The sequence below is a fragment of the Triticum dicoccoides genome, chromosome 2A (assembly GCF_002162155.2).
Source record: "Triticum dicoccoides isolate Atlit2015 ecotype Zavitan chromosome 2A, WEW_v2.0, whole genome shotgun sequence".
Classification (NCBI taxonomy): Eukaryota; Viridiplantae; Streptophyta; class Magnoliopsida; order Poales; family Poaceae; genus Triticum; species Triticum dicoccoides.
In genome coordinates, this window is record NC_041382.1 from 685,163,048 (window position 1) to 685,185,319 (window position 22,272).

Consider the following 22,272-nt stretch of genomic DNA (forward strand, 5'->3'; position numbering starts at 1 on the left):
CTCTCTTCTATGTGATGGTAGTTTAGATGATCGATATCGACTTGTAATGTGAAGACAAACTCGCGGTCTCGAGACTTGTAATATAATGTTCTATCTTTGTTCGGTCTTTTCAATTCGGAGACTAATATGATGACTTGTATTCGGAGACTAAAATGATGAATTGTATTCAGAGACTAATCTTCTATTGTATTCGATGAATCTGTTGTTGATGTGTGCTGTCTATATTTTGTCCAATTATACATTTTGTAACCTGTGCAAAAAACAGAAAATTAAAAAATAAAAAAACCTAATATTCATACTAATGGCGCATCACATCATAGTGCGCCATTAGTATGCCAAAGGATACTAATGGCGCATCATTAAAGAGTGCGCCATTAGTATGCCGAAGTTACTAATGGCGCACCTTGCTGTCGTGCGCCATTAGTATGCCAAAGCACCTGGGTATACATGGCCCCCTGGGAGGCATACTAATGGCGTACTGTTGTATATACTAATGGCGCATCTGGGGTGCGCCATTAGTATACCAGATACTAATGGCGCACCTGTGGTGCGCCATTAGTAAAATATACTAATGGCGTGCTACTAATGGCGCACCACTAATGCGCCATTAATGGCCAAATTAGGTGCCCCATTAGTACGCCTTTTCCTAGTAGTGCTAGTTGCAACTCCTATATAGTGGTCTAGGGTAGTTAATAAGTCGAGAGGGTCAATTAAGGATCCCAATGAGTGGTAGTAGCTGTTCATGGATCACAAACACAGAACTCAGTTCCTGAGGACAGTTTCAATGAGACAACCCACCATGTACTCCTGCATGGCCTCTCACCAATACCTTTACCAAATCGTGTTCACACACTTAGCTCACACACAGTAGGACATGTTCATCATCATTCCAATTCATCCCTGATGAATCAGACCTGACTCAACTCTAAGCAGTAGCAGGCATGACAAACAAGCATGAATGAGCAGGCACATCACGGCTCAACAACTCCTACTCATGCTAGTGGGTTTCATCTATTTATTGTGGCAATGACAGGTCATGCAGAGGAAAGGGGTTCAACTACCGTAGCATGTAACAGTTGAATCGTTGTTGTCCTAATGTAGTAAAAGAGAGAAGGAGCGAGAGAGTGGGATTGTATCGGAATGAACAAGGGAGTTTTGCTTGCCTGGCACTTCTGAAGATAATATAGCTCTTCATCAGTGTCATCGAACTCATCGTCGGAACCACGTCTATCAAGAGGGGACAAATACCAGCTACAGAGAAGGAAAACACAATCAATGCAATGCACAATATGATGCATGATCATGACATGTCAATATGCTGTGTTTTGAGCTAATGCAACTAACAACATGTTAAATGGAGTTGGTTCTAACCTTAGGATCAAATTCAAACTCCATATGTGAGGGTTTAAATGCCATTTATATGATTTGGCCTAAACAGCAGCCATAAGTTGTTCCAACATGCATGAAAATGGTACAGATGGATAGATTGGATTTTTCTGATCATTTTTCATATATAATTTATTTCATTTGGAGTCACAGATTAATTGCTATGAATTTTAGAAGTTTTAACCATTTTCTGAAATAAATAAATCATTAATGATTTATTTAAAATCCCAGAAAAGCATTACTGCGTTAGCCTGACGTGAAAATGACATCATCACGTCAATAGCGTCAGCCTAGGTCAAACCCGACGCTGTTAACAGAGACTGTTAGTGCTAATTTAATCCTAACTAAAAGTGTTGGTGGGGCATGGGCCCACATGTCAGTGACTAGGGAGGGTAGTTAGTGACCTAATTAGTTTAGCCTAATTTGACACGTCAGCCGGCCGGGGTTAGGCTGCTGGCAACCTCAACCGACGGCGGAGGCTCGCCGGACTTGAGCTACAGGCGGCGGAGACGGCGAATCGGACGGCGGCATCCGGCGGTCGTGGTCGGGGAAGAAGGCCACAGGCGTCGTCTTGGGGCCGTCCTGGCTTATGTACCTCGGAGAGGAGGGAGAATAGGTTGCGACGGAGCCTCTGAGAGCATCGGCAAGGCGAGGCAGTGGCTGTGGCCACGGCGGTGCTTGTCGGCGGCGACGGCTGCGCGTAAGAGAAACAGAGGAGGGGAGGGAGAGCAGCGAGTGGGGGAGAGGAGAGAGGGGTCCAGAGCGGCAACGAGGGAAGGATCGGGGCCCCTGGTGGAAGCAGGAGGTGGAGCTCGGGCGCGCGCGCATCGACACGCCTCTGCCTACTCGCAGAGGTTGAAGACGGTGGGGAGTTGGGCTGGGCCTCAGTCATAGTGCCGGGCCAGGTGGCTGTGCTAGGTAAGCTGGCCCAAGTTGCTTCTCTCTCTCTCTCTTATTTCTATTTTTGTTCTGTTTTTTATTTATGCAAATTTGTTTAAATTTGGTTTTCAAACCAAATCACTTTTAAAAATTCTGGAAATAGTTATGGGCACTAAATGAATTATTCCAGAGGCCCTCAACTAATTCCAAAATTGTTGGAGCATTTAAAAATATTTATAGTATTTAAATGCCCCAATTCAAATACAATATGAATTAATTCAAAAATCTAGAATGGCCTAGAAATATGTGCATCATTTTTGGCAGAGGTTCTAGACCAATTCAAAAATGATGGACATTTATGAAGGGCATTTTAGGATCATTGAAATATTTTTATTTTGATCCTAGTTGAAATTATTATCTGCTAGGGTTTGAACAATCCCCAATTCAAATTTCAAACAAATATAGACATGATACATCGATGCTTATGCAACTAGTTGCAATCAGGTTCTAGGGCTGTGACAATCATCCATTCTAGTCCGAGTATGTCATTCTTTTGAACTCCTTCAAATGATCGATTGTGATTGCCTTAGGCTGGTATAAAGAGTCTCAATGATCTCTACGTCAAAAGTAATTCTTTCTGCCACTTCAGGGAATAATTCTACGAGTCACCTTCCCTAAGGTGCCCCATTATGGAATCATGGCAATTATTTCCTCGCTATCTTGAAACCATGCACCATCATCTTAAGCATGGTGTTTTTGCCTACCCAATCGAACTGTTGTCATATACCTCTTGCCATTCCCCTCGATGTGTGTTTTGTGTCTCAGCTCAAGAGATGTTCCTACATTTCATTCCATGAGCTGATCTTGAGTGCTCGATCTTTGAGGAGATCGATTCCGTAGAGTTTCTCCCTGTCGTCATCATGTTGGATGAAGATCTTGGAAGCAAAGACATCAAGATCAATTGAAGCAATGAATCAACATCCTCGAGGAGGGCAATTGGATCATGAAGGTTGTGTTAGCTCTGTGTCCTCTCTATCTTCTTACCTAACATCTTGAATCTTGGGACGAGATTCTTGTTTAGTGGGGGTGAGTTGTCACAGCCCTAGATTAGTCTTTGTTTGTCTTTGCTTAATCATCTTGTCATCATGTTTAAATTCAAAGGAAATTTTAATTGGGGATGACCAAGCCCTGGCACTAAATCAATTCAAATAGGTTCAACTCAAAATATTTTCAATGAACCTAGAATGCCCTCCAAAACTATTGATTATTTATGGAAAATGGTGAAAACCTTAACCAATGATGATTCACATTTTTCTATGGCATTTATGGTCTCTGAATCAATCCAGTAAGTATTTGCATTGGAGTTATAAATAAATATAATTATATATTTAGCTCCAATTATTCTGAAACATTGTGTGGGTCTCCAAGATAATCCATCTTGCTCCCACAATATTTTTCAGAAGCAACAAAATTGAATTGGTTTCAAAACCAAATTCAACACACATATGAAAAATAGAAAAATAGAAACAGAAATGGGGAAAGAGGGAACTAACCTGGAGGCCCGCTACTGTACCTGCTGGCCCAGCCCACCTGGCCCTCCTGCCAGTCATCTTCCTCCTCTGCCAGTAGGCAGAGGCAGCACAAAGCGCGCACGTGCCCAAGCGCACCACGCCTCCACCTGCTTTCCTGCCTCCCCGCCAGCGCAACACCGCGAGCCTCCTCCGCGGTGCCGTCCGGATCGAACCCTCCCTCTCTTTCGTTCTCTCACACTCTCCCTCGCCCTCATCCCCTCCTCTGTCTCTCTCTCATGTGCACGGTCGAACGTCACCGTCGCCGCCGCGGCCAGAGCCACCTACTCACCCTCCACCCGAGTCCAGAAGCTCCGCCTCGTCTACCTCGTCCTCTCCGTCGACTCACGCGACGCCGAACGCCTCAAAGCGCTGCCCCAATGCCTTTTCCTCCCTCGGGTCGCCAAGATTGCCTTCGCCGCCCCGCTCGCCTCAGACCTCCTCCGAGCTCTCCGTCTGCACTTCTGCAATCCTCGTGAGCCACTAACCTGTACCCCCCTCTTCCGCGCTCCATTTACACGCCGTAGCCGTCGTTCCGCCGGAGACTGAACCGCACCGCCGCCAAGCTTCCCGCTGCCGTGGCCACAGCCGCCGCAACCCCCAACCGAGCACACCCACGTGTTCACTGTGTCGTGCAGGTGCTGTAGGAGCCAAGCACGCCACCACACGGGCATCGCAGCCCCGTGCCCACATGCCCCCGAACTCCGGCTGCCGCACAGCTTGCTACCGCCGCTGCCACAGGCCACCCCAGATCCTCCCGCTTACTTCCCTGGATGCGCGCGAAGCCCAACAACCCATAGCCGCAAACCACGCATGAAACGATGCTCTGTAGTGCCACCCCGAGCAACTCCGGCGAGCCCCGCCATTGCTGTTGTCGCCGGCGTCAACTGCTGACGTGGCACTGGTTTAGTTAGATCTAATGACCCCGCTAAACACCCCCATAGCCACTGCCATGTGGGCCCTTGTGCCTGTTTAGGATAGTTTAATTCCTGTTTAGATTAGTGCTAATATTGCGGACCCCGCGTGTCAGCTCTAACTTTGACCAAGTCAGCGTTGACCAGTCCCACTTATCATCCACCCAAACCAGCCCTGAGACACTGACGTGTGGGTCCCAGCCATTGGGTTTGACCTGGCTGACCCAGTTGACCTACTGATGTCACCCTGACACAGTGCTGACGCCGTAAATCCTTTTCTGGAATTAGTTTAATTCTAATTAATCAGAAAATCCAGAAAAAGGCTTAAACTTCAAAAAATAATAGAAAATAATCTATAGCTCAGAATGAAAAGATTTGTATATTAAAAAATTATCAGAAAAATCCAATCTATCCATTGGTACTGGTTTCATGCGTGTTAAAGAAACTTAACCTTGCCGTATAGTTCAAAACATGTTAATGCACTTTGGAATTCATAGTTTAAATTTGAATTTGAACCTTTGGTTCAAATCAACCCAAACCCTTCTGTTGCTAGTTGCATTAGCTCAAACCACAGCATATTTCCATGTCATGATCATGCATCATATTGTTGCATTGCATTTATTGTGTTCTTTCTCTATTTGCCGGTATGTGTCCCCTCTCAGTAGATGTGATTTCGACGATAAGATCGATGACACCAATGAAGAGTTATTATTATCTTCAGAAGTGCCAGGCATGCAAGCAGAACCCCCTTGTTCATTCCGATACAATCCCACGCTCTCTCTCCTGCTCTCTTTTACTGCATTAGGACAACAGTGATTCAACTGTTACATGCTGCGGTAGTTGAACCCCTTTCCTCTGCATGACTTGTCATTGCCACAATAAATTGATGAAACCCACTAGCATGAGTAGGAGTTGTTTGAGCCCTGATGTGCCTACTCATTCATGCTTGTTTGTCATGCCTGCAATTGCTTAGAGTCGTGTCAGGTCTGATTCATCGGGGATGAATTGGAAAGTTGTGAACATGTCCTACTGTTGAGAGCTAAGTGTGTGAACACGATTTAGTAAAGGTAGCGGTGAGAGGCCATGTAGGAGTACATGGTGGGTTGTCTCATTGAAACTGTCCTCAAGAACTGAGTTCTGTGTTTGTGATCCATGAACAGCTACTACCACGCATTGGAATGCATAAGTTCCCCTCTCGACTTATTAATCGCATTGATCTCTGTCCAGGAGTTGCAACTAGTTTCTGGTGTTTGTAGGATATGTGTTGGGTGCCGTGCGTAGCGCTGATCCTAGGGGTGGGCTATGATGCGGTAGAGACACGAGGCATGGTGTACCAGGATGCCCGTTTGGTGCCTCGGTAACCCTGCACTCATCGTTTGGGGCCGTGAGCGAAACCCTAGCCGGATCTCCATGTGGATCGAACCCGAATAGGCGATAAACCTGGACTAGTACTTGTGTGGTTAGTCAGGTCATGGATGACACCCTCGCTGGGCTTCCGCTTGAAGGTTGCCGAGTACATGTCGTGTAAACAGCGATAAGTGGTGAGAGTGTGTGTGAAGAAATACACCCCTATAGGGTTAACATCATCTATTCGAATAGCCGCATCCGTAGTAAAGGAATTCTGGGTTGCCTGTACAGTTCATAGACAAGTGAAAGTGGATACTCTAAAATGCGCAAGATAAGTGTGAGTGCTATGGATGGCGTTCTCATAGGGAGACGGGAGCGGATCCATGGTGGTGTATTGATTGGTGAATACGTGGACTCATGTGCGCCATGTCAAAAGAGTTACTTGCAGTCGTAGTTCAGGATAGCCACCGAGTCAAAGATGGCTTGCTGCAGTTAAAGCCCACCACCCCTTTGTTGATACTAATGCATATGTAGCTAGTTTTGATGTAAGTCTTGCCGGGTACATTTGTACTCACGTTTGCTTAATTTATGTTTTGCAGAGAGACTTCAGTCTCACTGGTAGTTCCACGTGGACTTCGACGTTTAGCTTGTTACCTCAGCTACGATCTTGTGCCCTCGGCAGGGTCTTGTAGATAGTCAGGCTTCTCAGCCTTTTCATTTGTAGTTGTCTGTACTCAGACATGTTTATGTTTCCGCTTGTTGCTTGTATGCTCTGTATGTTGGGGCATGAGACCCATGTTAGTAATACTTGGCTCCTTGGAGCCTAATGACTAAATACTTTGAGTTGTAGAGTCTCTTTGTGATGCCATGTTGTATTTGCACATATCGAGCATACTCGGTGTATGTTTTGAAATGCTTGGTATGTGTGGGATCCAATAACCTAATTGTTTATCCTTGGTAGCCTCTCTTACTGCTTCTAGTGAGCCATGGTAGTTTGCTACTGCTCTGGAACACTTAGGCTGGCAGGCATGTGTCCTTCTTCGTTCTTGTGTCTGTCCCTTCGGGGAAATGTCACGCGATGTCTACCGGACTCATGTTAGCCTGCTACAGCCCGGATTCACTCGCTGATGACCGACACGTTCGTTGCTGGGTCATGTATGCCTATCCCTGTAAGTTAGTGCCACTTTGGATGCCATATGGATGCCAGCGACACTATCATATACATGAGCCAAAAGGCGCAAACAGTCCCGGGCCAGGTAAGGTGGCACCCGTGGGAATACCGTGCGTGAGGCCGCAAAGTGATATGATGTGTTACATGCTAGATCGGTGTGACTTAGGATCGGGGTCCTGACACCCTCAAAATGGTAAGGACAAAAGATTGGCTCGAGCTCAAGCTCAAGACTCTACTTTTTACCTTTTAGTGATCCAAGATCACATTTAGTCCATAGGAAAATCCAATACTATTAAAAGGGGATGAGGTGTTGCTTAATGAGGTTCTTGCTCAAAATGCTTAGTGATATGCTCCTCAACCCTCAACCACTTTCTCATATCCACATATGTCCCAAACCAAAAGTCAAACTCGGCCCCACCGAATCTTTCCATCCTGCGCCACCGAGTTCAGTTGACATAGCCACTGCCACGAAATCCTAGTCACTTCCGTCCCACCGATAGGGATCACGGTCTCACCAAGATGGGATTGCAAACTCTCTGTTTCCCTTTGTAACGTTTTGGTCTAACCGAGATGAGCGATCGGTCCCACCGAGTTCGCAATGCAAACACTCTATTTCCCCTTCATAACTTTTCGGTCCAACCGAGATGAGCGAATCAGTCCCACCGAGTTCGCCTGACCAACTCTCTGTTTGCTTATTACCAAAATCGATCCCATCGAGTTTCGAGATTACGTTATGCCCTAACCCGAATAAAATCGGTCCCACTGAGTTGACAAGTCGGTCCCACCGAAAATCCTAAAGTTCACATTTTGAACTAAATCGGTCTGACCGAGTTTTCTGATTCGGTCCCAGCGAGTTTGGTAAATTGTGTGTAACGAATTGTCAGGACCCGATCCTAAGTCACACCGATCTAGCATGTAACACATCATATCACTTTGTGGCCTCACGCACGATATTCCCACAGGTGCCACCTTACCTGGCCCCGGACCGTTTGCGCCTTTTGGCTCATGTATATGATAGTGTCGCTAGCATCCATATGACAAATAACCCGGGCCGACATGACTAGTCATAAACCCAAAGTGGCACTAACTTATAGGGACAGGCATACATGACCCAACAACGAACGTGTCGGTCATCAGCGAGTGAATCCGGGCTGTAGCAGTTGGGCTGTCACATCCCTAGTTCTAGTATGACCTAGACTAGCTAGTCATGTGTGCATCATGTTTAAATTTCAATGAATTTGAAGTGGGGACATGTGGAAGCCTCAGAAATCATTTCTGAAAATGACCAAGATAAAAATTGCTTCAAATAGGTCCAAGAAAATGTTCATGTTTATCTCTGAAAATATTGGCCAAAGATAAAATCCAAACCAATATTTTTAGGAGCTCATAAATATTTATTTTGGGCATCTGGAGTTAATGCAATAACTATTTGCATTGGATTTATATTTGCTATATATAAAATAGGAATCCAATAATCCTGAAAACGTGTGAGTGGCTCTGAATATATTTTATCAAGCCACATAAATATTTTTAGAAGGTACTAAAATGATTTGGTCTGTGAATCAAGTCAAAATAGAAATGAAACATTAGAAAATAGAAACAGAAATGTGAAAAAGAAGGAACTAACCTGGCCCAACTTACCTGCACCTGTAGCAGCCCAACACCATTGCTGGCCCAGCTCACCAAGGGTGTCGTGGTCATCTTCAACCTCTGCCAGTAGGCAGAGGCGAAGTTGCACGCGTGCATGCAGAGTCCTCCACCTTCGGCTTCACCGTGGCAGCCTCCTGGGCCTTCGAACAGCGCCACAGAGATGCCCAGCAACTTCCACCTCACTCCCACCATCTCTCTGGTGCCTCTCTAGCCCTGCTCCACGCATAGCCCGAGCACCACCGAAAGCATGCCGCAGCCATACGCGTAGCCACCGTCGATGAACCACCGCCACAACGTGTTCCAAAGCTCCGCCGACAAGCACTACTTCACCAGGTCAAAGATAAAGACCTCGGATGCCCTCAAGTGACGCCATCGGGCTCTCCTTCATCGCCTCTGCCCCTGCTCACCGTTGTGGGTTCGTGGGCTCCAGTGCGTCCCTGCCCTTGCCGCTGGCTCCGTCCGAAGCGCTGTGAGCTCCTCCGTCTTTCCCCTCACCACCGTGCTCTAATTTGCACGCTAGCCACTGCCTCGCGAGTCTCGAGCGCCTCCGTCCGCCATGTCCGATGAGGTCCTCACTCCTGAGCACCTCCGCTCGGTCCAGTGGCACCAGCGTGCTCCTGGAGCTCCGAGGAGTCTGCCTCGCTGCTTAGCTCGCTCGTCAGCCAAGCATAGCACCTCCCCGCGCTAAGCCGAACTCCGGCCGCTGCAACACTCGACACCGTGCTCAACTCTGGCCAACCCCGCCTCCGTTGTTTGCTCCATCGGATGCGCGTCACTCCCTGGAGCACGTAGGTGCAAGCTAATCTTCAAATCGGCCCCTGTAGCGAAGTCCGACGACCCCCACCACGGATTTGGTTGCCGGCGTTTACACGCCGGTGGTGATGACGTGGCACCATCATTAGGGCTTAATCGCGTTTAATTTAATCACACCAGCCGCTGACATCTAGGTTCGACCAGCTAAATAACCTCGGGTTATTTTCTGATTGGATTTAGTTAAACCAGGCGGGACCCCCGCATCAGAGTTGACTGCGCTGACGTGGTCGTTAACCGGACCCACCTGTCTGTGAGCCTAGCCATCACTGTGAGACTGACCAGTGGGACCCACTGGTCAGGTTTGACCTGGACCTGGCGTGTTGACCTACTGATGTCACATTGATGTCATGCCGACGCAGTAAGCTATTTTCTGGATTATTTCTATTTTGGAAATTCCAGAAAATTAGCAAAAACATCTAAAAATCATATATATTCAACCGTAACTCCAAATGAAATAATTTATATATGAAAAATTATCAGAAAAATATGAAGAATCTGTTTATCGCATTCTGATGCATGTCTGAACAACATATAGCCACTGTATATGACAATTTGAATAAATGACATTTGAAATGCCTTACAAGGAGTTTGAATTTGAACCTTGGGTTCAAACCAACTTCATTTAATCTATTGATAGTTGCATTAGCTCAAATCATAGCATATTGCCTTGTCATGATCATGCATCATATTGTTGCATTGCATTGATTGTGTTCCTTCGTTGTTGCCGGTATTTGTCCCCTCTCAGTAGACGTGGTTCTGACCATGAGATCCATGACACCGATGAAGAACTATACTATCTTCAGAAGTGCCCGGCAAGCAAAACCCCGTTGTTCATTCCGATACAATCCCACTCTCTCGCTTCTGCTCTCTTTTACTGCGTTAGCACAACAATGATTCAATTGTTACATGATGCGGTAGTTGAACCCCCTTTCCTCTGCATGACCTATCATTGCCATAGTAAATAGATGAAACCCACTAGCATGAGTACGAGTTGTTTGAGCCCTGATGTGCCTACTCATTTATGCTTGTTTGTCATGCCTGCTATTGCTTAGCGTTGAGTCACGTCTGATTCATCGGGGATGAATTGGAGGTGTGTGAACATGTCCTACTGTTGAGAGCTAAGTGTGTGAACACGATTTTGGTAAAGGTATCGATGAGAGGCCATGAAGGAGTACATGGTGGGTTGTTTCATTGAAGCCGTCTGTCGGTGTCAAAACCGGCGGATCTCGGGTAGGGGGTCCCGGACTGCGCGTCAAGGCCAGATGGTAACAGGAGTCAAGGGAGAAGATGTTTTTTACCCAGGTTCGGGCCCTCTCGATGGAGGTAATACCCTACTCCTGCTTGATTAATATTGATGATATGGGTAGTACAAGAGTAGATCTACCACGAGGTCAAGGAGGCTAATCCCTAGAAGCTATCCTATGGTATGATTGTTGTGTATGGAGTTGATTGCCTACGGACTACAACCCTCCGGTTTATATAGACACCGGATAGGGTTAGGCTTACATAAAGTCGGTTACAATGGTAGGAGATCTTGAATATCCGCATCGCCAAGCTTGCCTTCCACGCCAAGGAAAGTCCCATCCGGACACGGGACGAAGTCTTCAATCTTGTATCTTCATAGTCCAGGAGTCCGGCTGAAGGTATAGTCCGGCTACCCGAACACCCCCTAATCCAGGACTCCCTCAGTAGCCCCTGAACCAGGCTTCAACGACGACGAGTCCGGCACGCAAATTGTCTTCGGCATTGCAAGGTGGTTTCCTCCTCCAAGTCCTTCATAGAAGATTGTAAACACCAATAGTAGTGTCCGGCTCTGCAAAATAAGCTTCCACATATTGCCATAGAGAGAATAATATTAACACAAATCAAATCTGCTGACGTATCTCGCAGTGCATCATCACACTACAGCCAAGTCCTTTACTCGAATCGTTTTTACTTTTCCACCTCAGCATGTTTTGCGAGGCGGTTTCCTTGGCATGTCTTGTCAAAGCAGAGATCGGTTACCCACTTTATGGGATTCTCATCAATACGGATGTGGGTAATCCAGCCGCGCCATTTATCACGGCGCTTGGGAGGCAAGCGAGTTTTACTAGGCTGGTGGGGATGCACAACCGCACCCGCCCATATAAGGGGATAAGGATCCACCTTTTTACCTATGCCTTCTTCCTCCTTTGCCTATCCATCTCCTGCGCACTCGTGCTCCAGCGCCCAAGCCCGCACTTCCCACCTCAACCTTCTCCAGTGATGTCCGGAGCGGGAGGCAAGTGGATGGTCTCCTCCGTCACAGAGGGCCATGTCAAAAAGCTAAGGAAGGCCGGATACTTGTCCAAAGACATCGCGCACCGGCTTCCCGAGGAGGGGCAGCTTCTCCCCACCCCAAGGCCCCATGAGAGGGTAGTATTCCTTCCCCACTTCCTCCGCGGACTGGGTTTTCCACTCCACCCATTTGTTCGGGGGCTCATGTTTTACTATGGCCGGGATTTCCATGATCTGGCCCCGAACTTCGTCCTCAACATCTCGGCGTTTATCGTCGTGTGCGAGGCCTTCCTCCGCATCCGCCCCCATTTCGACCTCTGGCTCAAGACCTTCAACGTCAAGCCCAAGGTGGTGCGCGGCAGCCAGGCGGAATGCGGAGGCGCCATGGCGGGCAAGATGGCCAACGTCCTATGGCTCGAGGGCTCCTTCATAGAGACCCTGAAGGGGTGGCAATCGTGGTGGTTTTACATCACCGAGCCGCGCGATCCGAAATGGATCGCAACCCCCGAGTTCCGATCCGGACCCCCACGCGGCTTATGTCCTGGAAAGAGACGGGCCTGTCATGGGGCGATGAAAAAGAGGTGACCGGACTGCAGACATGCATCCAGTCCCTAGTGAGCAAGCCGATCAAGCTCGTCAATGTAGTCCAGGTTATGCTCGTCCACCGGATACTCCCGTGTCAACAATGGGGCTTTAATCTGTGGGAGTTCAACCCAGCGCAGCACCAAACCCTTAACAGGCTCTTCGACACGACGTATGAAGATGTCTGGAAGGTGCTAACCAAAGGCGCCGAGGCTCCCACATCCGCCTCCGAGGACCGCGGATACAGCTCGCAGCGTCACGCTAGCGAGGTAAGCTATTTTCACCTTTTACAGGATGTTAAGTTTTTTCATAGTTTGACTATATGCGGGATCTAAGCTCCCTTACCTTTGACAGGCTTGGCGGGCGAAGTCCGGATCGATTAACTGTCTAGCTCCCTTGCCCGAAGACCCAGTCCCCGCTCTACTAGCGAAGTTGCTGGTTCCGGCACCTTATGTGGTGCCGGAGAAGAAGGCCAAGAAGAAGAAGGCCACGTGGACTCGAAAGAGTTCCCGGCATATGGTGGTGTCGGACTCGTCGTCCGACGAGTCCGAGACGCACTCCCCCCGTGAAGATGAGGAGGAGGAAGAAGAAACCTCTCCCCCCCAGCGGGGGGAGGAGAGAAGAGGAAGGCCGCCCCAACGGGGGAGGCCGAGGGGTCTAGGAAAAGGAAGACCCCTCCGCCGGACTACGCCCCCAACACCGAAGAGGGCAAAGAGGAGTGGCCAAACAGGGCCAAGCGTCCGACGAAATCTTAAGTTCGGATATCAGAATAACTCATGATGTTCCTTTGTTGCACAGCTTTCCCTAATGTCGAACATAATTATGCCGCGAACATAATTATGCCGTGAACATAATTATGCTGAACAGCTTAACTCAACAAGTCGTCGAGCGGCTCCCTGGATTCATCGGACGTGAACTCAGTTTCGCCCGCTGTCTCTCCCCGCATTGCGGACGACACCGAAGTGGCGTCGCAACAAGCTCCGGGGCAGGAGGAGGTGGTCCTGGAGGAGCCACAGGGCGACCTCCCGGACCCCAGGAGTAAAGGGGACAAGACCCCCCAGGGCTCCAAGTCCGGCTTTGTGCCGGACACCGCGCCGGAATCTTCAACAGTCCGGACCGCGGTAGGCGAACTCCTTCCAAGAGGAGCAAGCCTTTTGAGCCGGCGGCCTCCGTCCAACCAGAGGTGCCGGACAATCTACTCGAGGTGCTTGACGGCGCCTCCATCAACGAGGAGCACCGTACTATTATGAGTACGGTGATCCAGAAGGTTTAGTCCGCCAAGAGCGGACTGAGTGAAGCTTGCGCTAGCCTCCTAACAGGCTTCGAGTTAAGTAAAAATATGTAAAAATATAACCGCATAGACAGTAGCCCCTGATGCTCTGTTTGGCGTTCGGAAAGAAAAGCCGAATAGAGGATCTAGTAAATTTCCCAGGAGTCTAACAATAAGGAGTCAATATGGGTGTGCAGGCTTCGCTGCTATCCACCGCCGCACTGACTGCGGAGGTGGGTGTCCTGAAATAGGACCTCAAGCGGACCGAGCAAGAGCTTGGACTTGACAGCGGCAGCTCGAGGAAAAAGAAGGTAGGAAATACCTTACAGAAAAAGTACCTATAGAGAGGTGCGATTGCAAAAAATAACAGGATTGCACTGCTTATTATAGGGGCCACGACTCAGGTGGCAACCCTCAAGCAGGTGCTGTCCGAGGCCGAAAAGAAAACGGCCGCGGAGCACACCGAGCGAGAGAAACTTGGGGCTCAGGTCAGCGAGGTGCAGCAAGAGCTTCAGGCTCTCATGAAAAAACATGAGAGTTTGGAGCTTGAGTCAAAGACCCAAGCGTCCGAGCTCGCGGCGACCCTTGAGACTGTCAAGTCTGCCAAGGCCGAAGCCCAAAAGGCCCTCCAAGAGTTGGAGGAGATTAAGAAGATAGCAGCGGGTAAGGCATTCTTTATGCAAAGTAGAAATATAAAAGTAAACTACTTGTTACTTACCCGAATCCGGAGTTCTCCAGGGGCATTCGCAGATCTTCCCCGCAGTGTATCCGCCGCCGCCGCATTCTACCGAGCTGAAGAGGGCAGCTCGACAGAGAAGGTGTTCCGGTCTCACTATGCTGAGGCCGGACACCCTGTGCCCTTGAGCGACCAGCTGAAATAGCTGGTCGAGCTCCACAAGGCGGCCGAACATGCCATGAAGGGCTTCATAGTTTGACTGTGGCCCAGAGAGGCCATGCCTGGGAGCTACTTTGGGCTGGTGCGGCGGCTGGTGGAGGCCTGTCCAAGGCTCGAGGTCATCAAGCGCTCCGTCTTCATCGAAGGTGCCCGTCGGGCCCTTGCCTGTGCAAAGGTGCACTGGGCTAAGCTGGACGGTGAGAAGCTTGTGAAGGACAGGCCGCCGCCGGGGAAGGAGCATCGCAAGCCCGAGAACTATTACAAGGATGTTCTTGCGGGTGCCCGCCTTGTGGCGGATGAATGTACCAAGGATGTAATTTTTGAGTAAACTCGCTCGTTTTTATCCTGTGCACTGAAAACTTGTTCATAGGTGCTTAAGCAATGCTTGTTGAATTTAAAATATTATTTTCTGTGCGGCCGTTTATCAAAAAATTGAGAGATGGCAGTCGTCGACTTCTGCCCCCATGCCACTAGTGCTGGGGTGTTCGGGATAAACCTGAGCGCTCTTTTTCCCATAGTTGGGTCCTTTGAGGGAGGCGCTCAGCACAACGAACCAGGCAATCGTACTATAATGCTTGAACACTCTCACTTAGCCATAGAACTTTATAATTTTAAATTTCGGCGAAGCCCCTAGTTCGGAAGACCGACTTCGAGGCGCTATCCACGCCTTGGCCGGACAAATCCGGCTCCTCGCTCGAAGCACCATAAGTCTTTAGGGACTCGAAAAAACCTCTCGAACAGCGACCGGTCTCTCGCCTCATCATGACAGTCAGTTTTAGCTTTCTCCACTGAGGTGCTTAACCCAGCTCAACCGGGGCACAATCGCAGTGGTTCTCCTAGTGCTACCTTAGCCGATATAGCGGAACGTAAGGCACCAAAACATAGGAGCCGGGCAAACTCAACTATTGACCCAAATCATGATTCGGAGCCGATGCATATAGTGCTATAAGTTCGGGGTGCCGCACTTGTGAAAGTGTACGGACTTCTCACACCATATTAAAGGGTACTAAAGCCCCTGGTGTACTTGCCGTACCACAGTGTACGGGTGCAACATGTCATTAATGAACATATATAAAAGAGAGTAATGCAGAAAATAGACAAAAGCTATGCATTGTTTATATAAAGGCTATTTATCAAAGCCGAACGATACAAATAGTGCGGTAAGCAAAAGATATTGGACTATTCAGTATGTCCTGACCGGGGGCAGGCCGCGGAATTGTATTTAAAACAGGTATACCGCTCGTAACAGAGACCACCTGGGAGTTCCATAGTGCGGCATGGCTTGTCTGCCTCCCTGGATCTTGCATCGTTTGTGCAGCAGTCGAATTGCCGAACAGGTCGTCCGAAGTATGGAGTCCTGAAGGTAAGAAAAAATTAAAAAGAGAATCCGGCAGCCCCTAGTACGTTTTAAGCCGTATTCTGGGCGTGCCATTATTGTGCCCCTCCCCCTGTCCCATGGTATTTCAAGGGCGTAGTTATGTACGCGAGGTACTGGTTTCGCTATGTCGCGACAGCTGGGGTTGGGGCCGCATTGCTACGCTTGCTCAGAGTGTGCCAGGCGGTCCTGCTGTGGGTTACTCCGGGCGCGCTTGGTAGTGTCTGGTTTTTTAATGGCCGGACTAGAGAATTGCCTGAGAATGCTACTTCGTACCTCCACTGTGAGAGCCGCCGTATGCTCCTCCTTACGGAGGGAGTGTTCGGTATTTCCGTTGACCGTAATTACTCCTCGAGGGCCTGGCATCTTGAGCTTGAGATATGCGTAGTGCGGCACCGCATTGAACTTTGCAAATGCGGTTCGTCCGAGCAGGGCGTGATAGCCACTGCGAAACGGGACTATATCGAAGATTAACTCTTCGCTTCGGAAATTGTTTGGGGATCCAAAGACCACGTCAAGTGTTACTGAGCCTGTACAGTTGGCTTCTACACCTGGTATAATGCCTTTAAAGGTCATTCTTGTGGGTTTAATCCTTGAGGGATCTATGCCCATTTTCCGCACTGTATCCTGATAAAGCAGGTTCAGGCTACTGCCGCCGTCCATGAGGACTCTTGTGAGATGAAATCCGTCGATGATTGGGTCAAGAACCAATGCGGCGAAGCCGCCATGACGGATGCTAGTGGGATGGTCCCTTCGATCAAAAGTGATCGGGCAGGAGGACCATGGGTTGAACTTTGGGGCGACTGGCTCTATCGCGTATACGTCCCGTAGCGCACGCTTCCGCTCCCGCTTGGGAATGTGGGTTGCGTATATCATGTTCACCGTCCGCACTTGTAGGGGAAAGCCCTTCTGTCCATTGTTGTTCGGCAGCTTGGGCTCCTCGTCGTCGCTGTGCAGCCCCTTGTCTCTGTTTTCGGCCCTTAACTTGCCTGCCTGCTTGAACACCCAACAATCCCTGTTAGTGTGATTGGCTGGCCTTTCGGGGGTGCCATGTATCTAGCACAAGCGATCGAGTATTCGGTCCAAACTGGATGGGCCCTGAGTATTCTTTTTGAATGGCTTTTTCGGCTGACCGGATTTATAGCCTTTGAATCCGGCATTTACTGTCGTGTCTTCATTGCTGTCGCTGTTAACACGGCGTTTTTGCTTATTCCGACGTGTCCTGCCACTTTTGTCCTTGGTATCTGAATTACCAGGGTTCTTTGATAAGTTGTTACTGCGAGCTAGCCAGCTGTCTTCTCCCGCGCAAAAGCGGGTCATGAGTGTCGTGAGGGCTGCCATGGATTTTGGCTTTTCCTGTCCCAGGTGCCGGGCAAGCCACTTGTCGCGGATGTTATGCTTGAAGGCTGCTAGGGCCTCTGCGTCTGGACAGTCGACTATTTGGTTTTTCTTTGTTAGGAACCGTGTCCAAAATTGTCTGGCCGATTCCTCTGGCTGCTGAATTATGTGGCTTAAGTCGTCGGCATCCGGCGGTCGCACGTAAGTGCCCTGGAAGTTGTCGAGGAATGCGGCTTCCAGGTCCTCCCAAGAACCGATTGAGTCTACTGGCAAGCTGTTAAGCCAATGCCGGGCCGGTCCTTTAAGTTTGAGCGGGAGGTATTTGATGGCGTGTAGATCATCGCCGCGTGCCATGTGGATGTGAAGGAGATAATCCTCGATCCATACCGCCGGATCTGTTGTGCCATCGTATGATTCGATATTTACGGGTTTGAAACCCTCTGGGATTTTATGATCCATTACTTCATTCGTGAAGAATAGCGGGTGTGCGCCGCCTCTGTACTGGGCTATATCACGACGTAGCTCGGAAGCGCTATGTCTGTTGTGTTCGGCCTGGCCGGATTTGTTGTATCCAGAGTGAAGATCATTGTCACATGCCGTAGGACTCCTGCGTGATCCGTAGATCGATCTTGTTTGTCTTGCCTTATCCTCCAGTATGTCTCGTAGGTCGGGCGCATTTTCCCGTGCCTTAGTTGAGCGGCGTCGGGGCATGGCTTGGGTGGAGGGCCGAGAGGCCTCTCTGTCGCGGCCGCGAGGTGGCCGGTCTGCCATGTCATGCGCTGGTGATGTAGGTGCTTCCTCGTCTGATCGGGGTAGCGGCCTGCGCTTCAGGTAACTCTTGGAGGGGCGTTCGACTTCATACTCTTCGGCCGTAAGGACTTCAGTCCATCTGTCAGCTAGCAAATCTTGGGCAGCTTTAAGCTGTTGCTGCTTTTTCTTGAGGCTGCTTGCCATTGCTAAAAGCCTGCGTTTAAAACGCTCTTGTTCGGCGGGGTCTGATGGTATGACGAATTCGTCGTCATCGAGGCTTGCCTCGTCTTCGGAGGGAGGCGTATAGTTATCATCCTCAACCTCTCAGTCTGCCGCTCTCTCATGAGGGCTGGCTTCTCCATCTTCCTGTGCCGAATCTTGCTGAGGTGGGTGTTCTTCGGCATTATCCGGGGTAGTATTATCTCCCGTGCCGGAATCACCGTTTTTGCTTTGGCGGGATTTAGAGCGGCGCCGCTGACGCCGGCGCTTCGGCTGTTTCTTGGGGGCGTCATCCCCCACTGTTCCATCGCCATCTCCATCTTTTGGAGTATCCACCATATATATGTCATATGACGAGGTGGCCTTCCAGCGCCCTACAGGTGCTGGTTCCTGTTCGTCTCCTACATCGTCGTCCATGTCGTCGATGTCTTCAGAGCTGAAGTCAAGCATGTCGGTAAGATCGTCGACAGTGGCTACAAAGTGGGTGGTGGGTGGGCTTTGAATTTCCTTATCGTCCGTATCCCACCCTCGCTGACCGTAGTCCGGCCAGGGCTCTCCGGATAAAGAGGGAGACTTAAGAGAGTTCAGGATGTCGCCAAAAGGCGAATGCTGAAAGATGTCTGCGGCAGTGAACTCCATTATCGGTGCCCAATCGGATTCGATTGGCAGGGGCGCGCGGGGTTCGGAGTCCGGGTAGGAGTCTGGATCCTCGGAGTCATGGGCCATGCGGAGTGCCGGGCTGGAGTTCGGCTCGATCGCCTCTGAGATTGCAGCCCCTGAGGCAGCGTCTAACCGCTGATCCTCGATCGGCGCAGTATGCTCTGAATCAATGGTCGAAACCGATGCGTATGCGGCCTCCAAGGCGCTGTTCGGTGGCAGAGCTATATCATGCCCATCGAGACAGTGCGGCGCGCTTGGCTGTGGCTCGAATCCGTCGAAGATCAAGTCCCCGTGGATGTCAGCCGTGTAGTTTAGGCTTCCAAACCTGACCTGATGGCCAGGGGCGTAGCTTTCGATCTGCTCCAGGTGGCCGAGTGAATTGGCCTGCAGAGCGAAGCCGCCGAAGACGAAGATCTGTCCGGGGAGAAAAGTTTCACCCTGGACCATATCATTGTTGATGATCAAAGAAGCCATCGGGCCTAAAGGCGACGACACAGAGGAACTCTCAATGAAAGCACCAATGTCGGTGTCAAAACCGGCGGATCCTGGGTAGGGGGTCCCAAACTGTGCGTCAAGGCCGGATGGTAACAGGAGTCAAGGGACAAGATGTTTTTTACCCAGGTTCGGGCCCTCTCGATGGAGGTAATACCCTACTCCTGCTTGATTAATATTGATGATATGGGTAGTACAAGAGTAGATCTACCACGAGATCAAGGAGGCTAAACCCTAGAAGCTAGCCTATGGTATAATTGTTGTGTATGGAGTTGATTGCCTACGGACTACAACCCTCCGGTTTATATAGACACCAGATAGGGTTAGGGTTACATAAAGTCGGTTACAATGGTAGGAGATCTTGAATATCCGGATCGCCAAGCTTGCCTTCCATGCCAAGGAAAGTCCCATCCGGACACGGGACGAAGTCTTCAATCTTGTATCTTCATAGTCCAGGAGTCCGGGTGAAGGTATAGTCCGGCTACCCGAACACCCCCTAATCCAGGACTCCCTCACCGTCCTTGGGAACTGAGTTCTATGTTTGTGATCCATGAACAGCTACTACCACGCATTGGGCTCGAAACCAATGGACCCTCTCGACTTATTAACTGCCCCTGCCCTATGTCTAGGAGTTGCAACTAGTTTCTGGTGTTTGTAGGATGTGTTGGAGGCCGTGCGTAGCGCTGACCCTGGGGGTGGGCTATCATGCGTTAGATACACCGTGGCCGGGTATGTCGGGCGCCCGTTTGGTGTCGTGGAACCCTGTACACATCGTTTGGGGTTGTGAGCGAAACCCCGGCCGGATCTCCTCGCGGATGGAACCCAAATAGGCGATAAACCTGGACTAGAGACTTGTGTGGTTAGTAAGTTCGTGGCCGACTCCCTCGCTAGGCTTCCGCTTGAAGGTTGCCGAGATAAACGACGTGTACATGGTGGTAAGTGGCGAGAGCATGTGTGACAAAGTACACCCCTGCAGGGTTATAAATGATCTATTCAGATAGTCGCGTCCGCGTTAAAGGACCTCTGGGTTGCCTGTACAGTTCATAGACAAGTGAAAGTAGATACTCTAAAATGCGCAAGATAAGTCTGAGTGCTATGGATGGTGTTCTCGTAGGGAGACGGGAGCGGATCCATAGTGGTGTACTGATTGGTGAATATGTGGACTCGTGTGTGCTACCTCAAAAGAGTTACTTGCAGACTTAGTTCAGGATAGCCACTGAGTCAAGCTGGCTTGCTGCAATTAAACTCCATCACCCCCCTTTATTGATACTGATGCATATGTAGCTAGTTCTGATGTAAGTCTTGCTGCGTACATTTGTACTCATGTTTGCTTAATTTATGTTTTTGCAGAGAGATTTCAGTCTCACTAGTAGTACTGTGTGGACTTCGACATTTAGCTTGTTACCTCAGCTACGATCTTGTACCCTTGGGAGGGTCTTGTAGATAGTCAGGCTTCTCAGCCTTTTTCATTTGTAGTTATCTGTACTTAGACCTGTTCATGCTTCTGCTTGTTGCTTGTATGCTCTCTATGTTGGGTCATGAGACCCATGTTTGTAATACTTGGCACCTCAGAGCCTAATGAATAATTACTTTGAGTTGTAGAGTTTTGTTGTGATGGCATGTTGTATTTGCACATATCGAGCATATTGTGTGTATGATTTGAAATGCTTGGTATGTGTGGGATCCGATAACCTAGTTGATTTCCCTTGGTAGCCTCTCTTACCAGGAAATGTCTCCAAGTGCTTCCACTGAGCCATGGTAGCTTTCTACTACTCCGGAACACTTAGGCTGGCCGGCATGTGTCCTTCTTCATTCCTGTGTCTGTCCCTTCAGGGAAATGTCACGCGGTGTCTACCGCAGTCCTGTTAGCCTAGCTGCTATAGCCCGGATTCACTCGCTGATGACCGACACGTTCGTTGCTGGGTCATGTATGCATGTGCCTGTAAGTTAGTGCCACTTTGGGTCTACGACTAGTCATGTCGGCCTGGGTTCTTTGTCATATGGATGCTAGCGACACTATCATATACGTGTGCCAGAAGGCTCGAACGGTCCTGGGCCAGGTAAGGTGGCACCCGTGGGAATACCGTGCGTGAGGCCGCAAAGTGATATGATGTGCTACATGCTAGATTGGTGTGACTTAGGATCGGGGTCTTGACATGGGCTAACAGGACTTCGGTAGACACCGCTTGACATTTCCTCGAAGGAACAGACACATGAAGGAAGAAGGACACATGCCGGCCAGCCTAAGTGTTCCGGAGCAGTAGCAAGCTACCATGGCTCAGTGGAAGCACTAGGAGACATTTCCCGGTAAGAGAGGCTACCGAGGATAAACAACTAGGTTGTCAGATCCCACACATACCTAGCATTTCAAATCATACAAACAATATGCTCGATATGTGCAAACACAACATGGCATCATTACATAACTCTATGACTCAAGTATTTATTCATTAGGATCCGAAGAGTCAAGTATTACAAACATGGGTCTCATGACCGAACATACAAAGCATACAAGCAACAAGCACATGCGGAAGCTTAACTTGTCTGAGTACAGACAACTACAAATGAAGAAGGCTGAGAAGCCTTACTATCTACAAGACCCTCACAAGCATACAAGATCGTAGCTGAGGTAAGAAGCTAAACATTGAAGTCCATGCGGAACTACTAGCGAGACCGAAGTCTCTCTGGAAAAACATAAATTACGCAA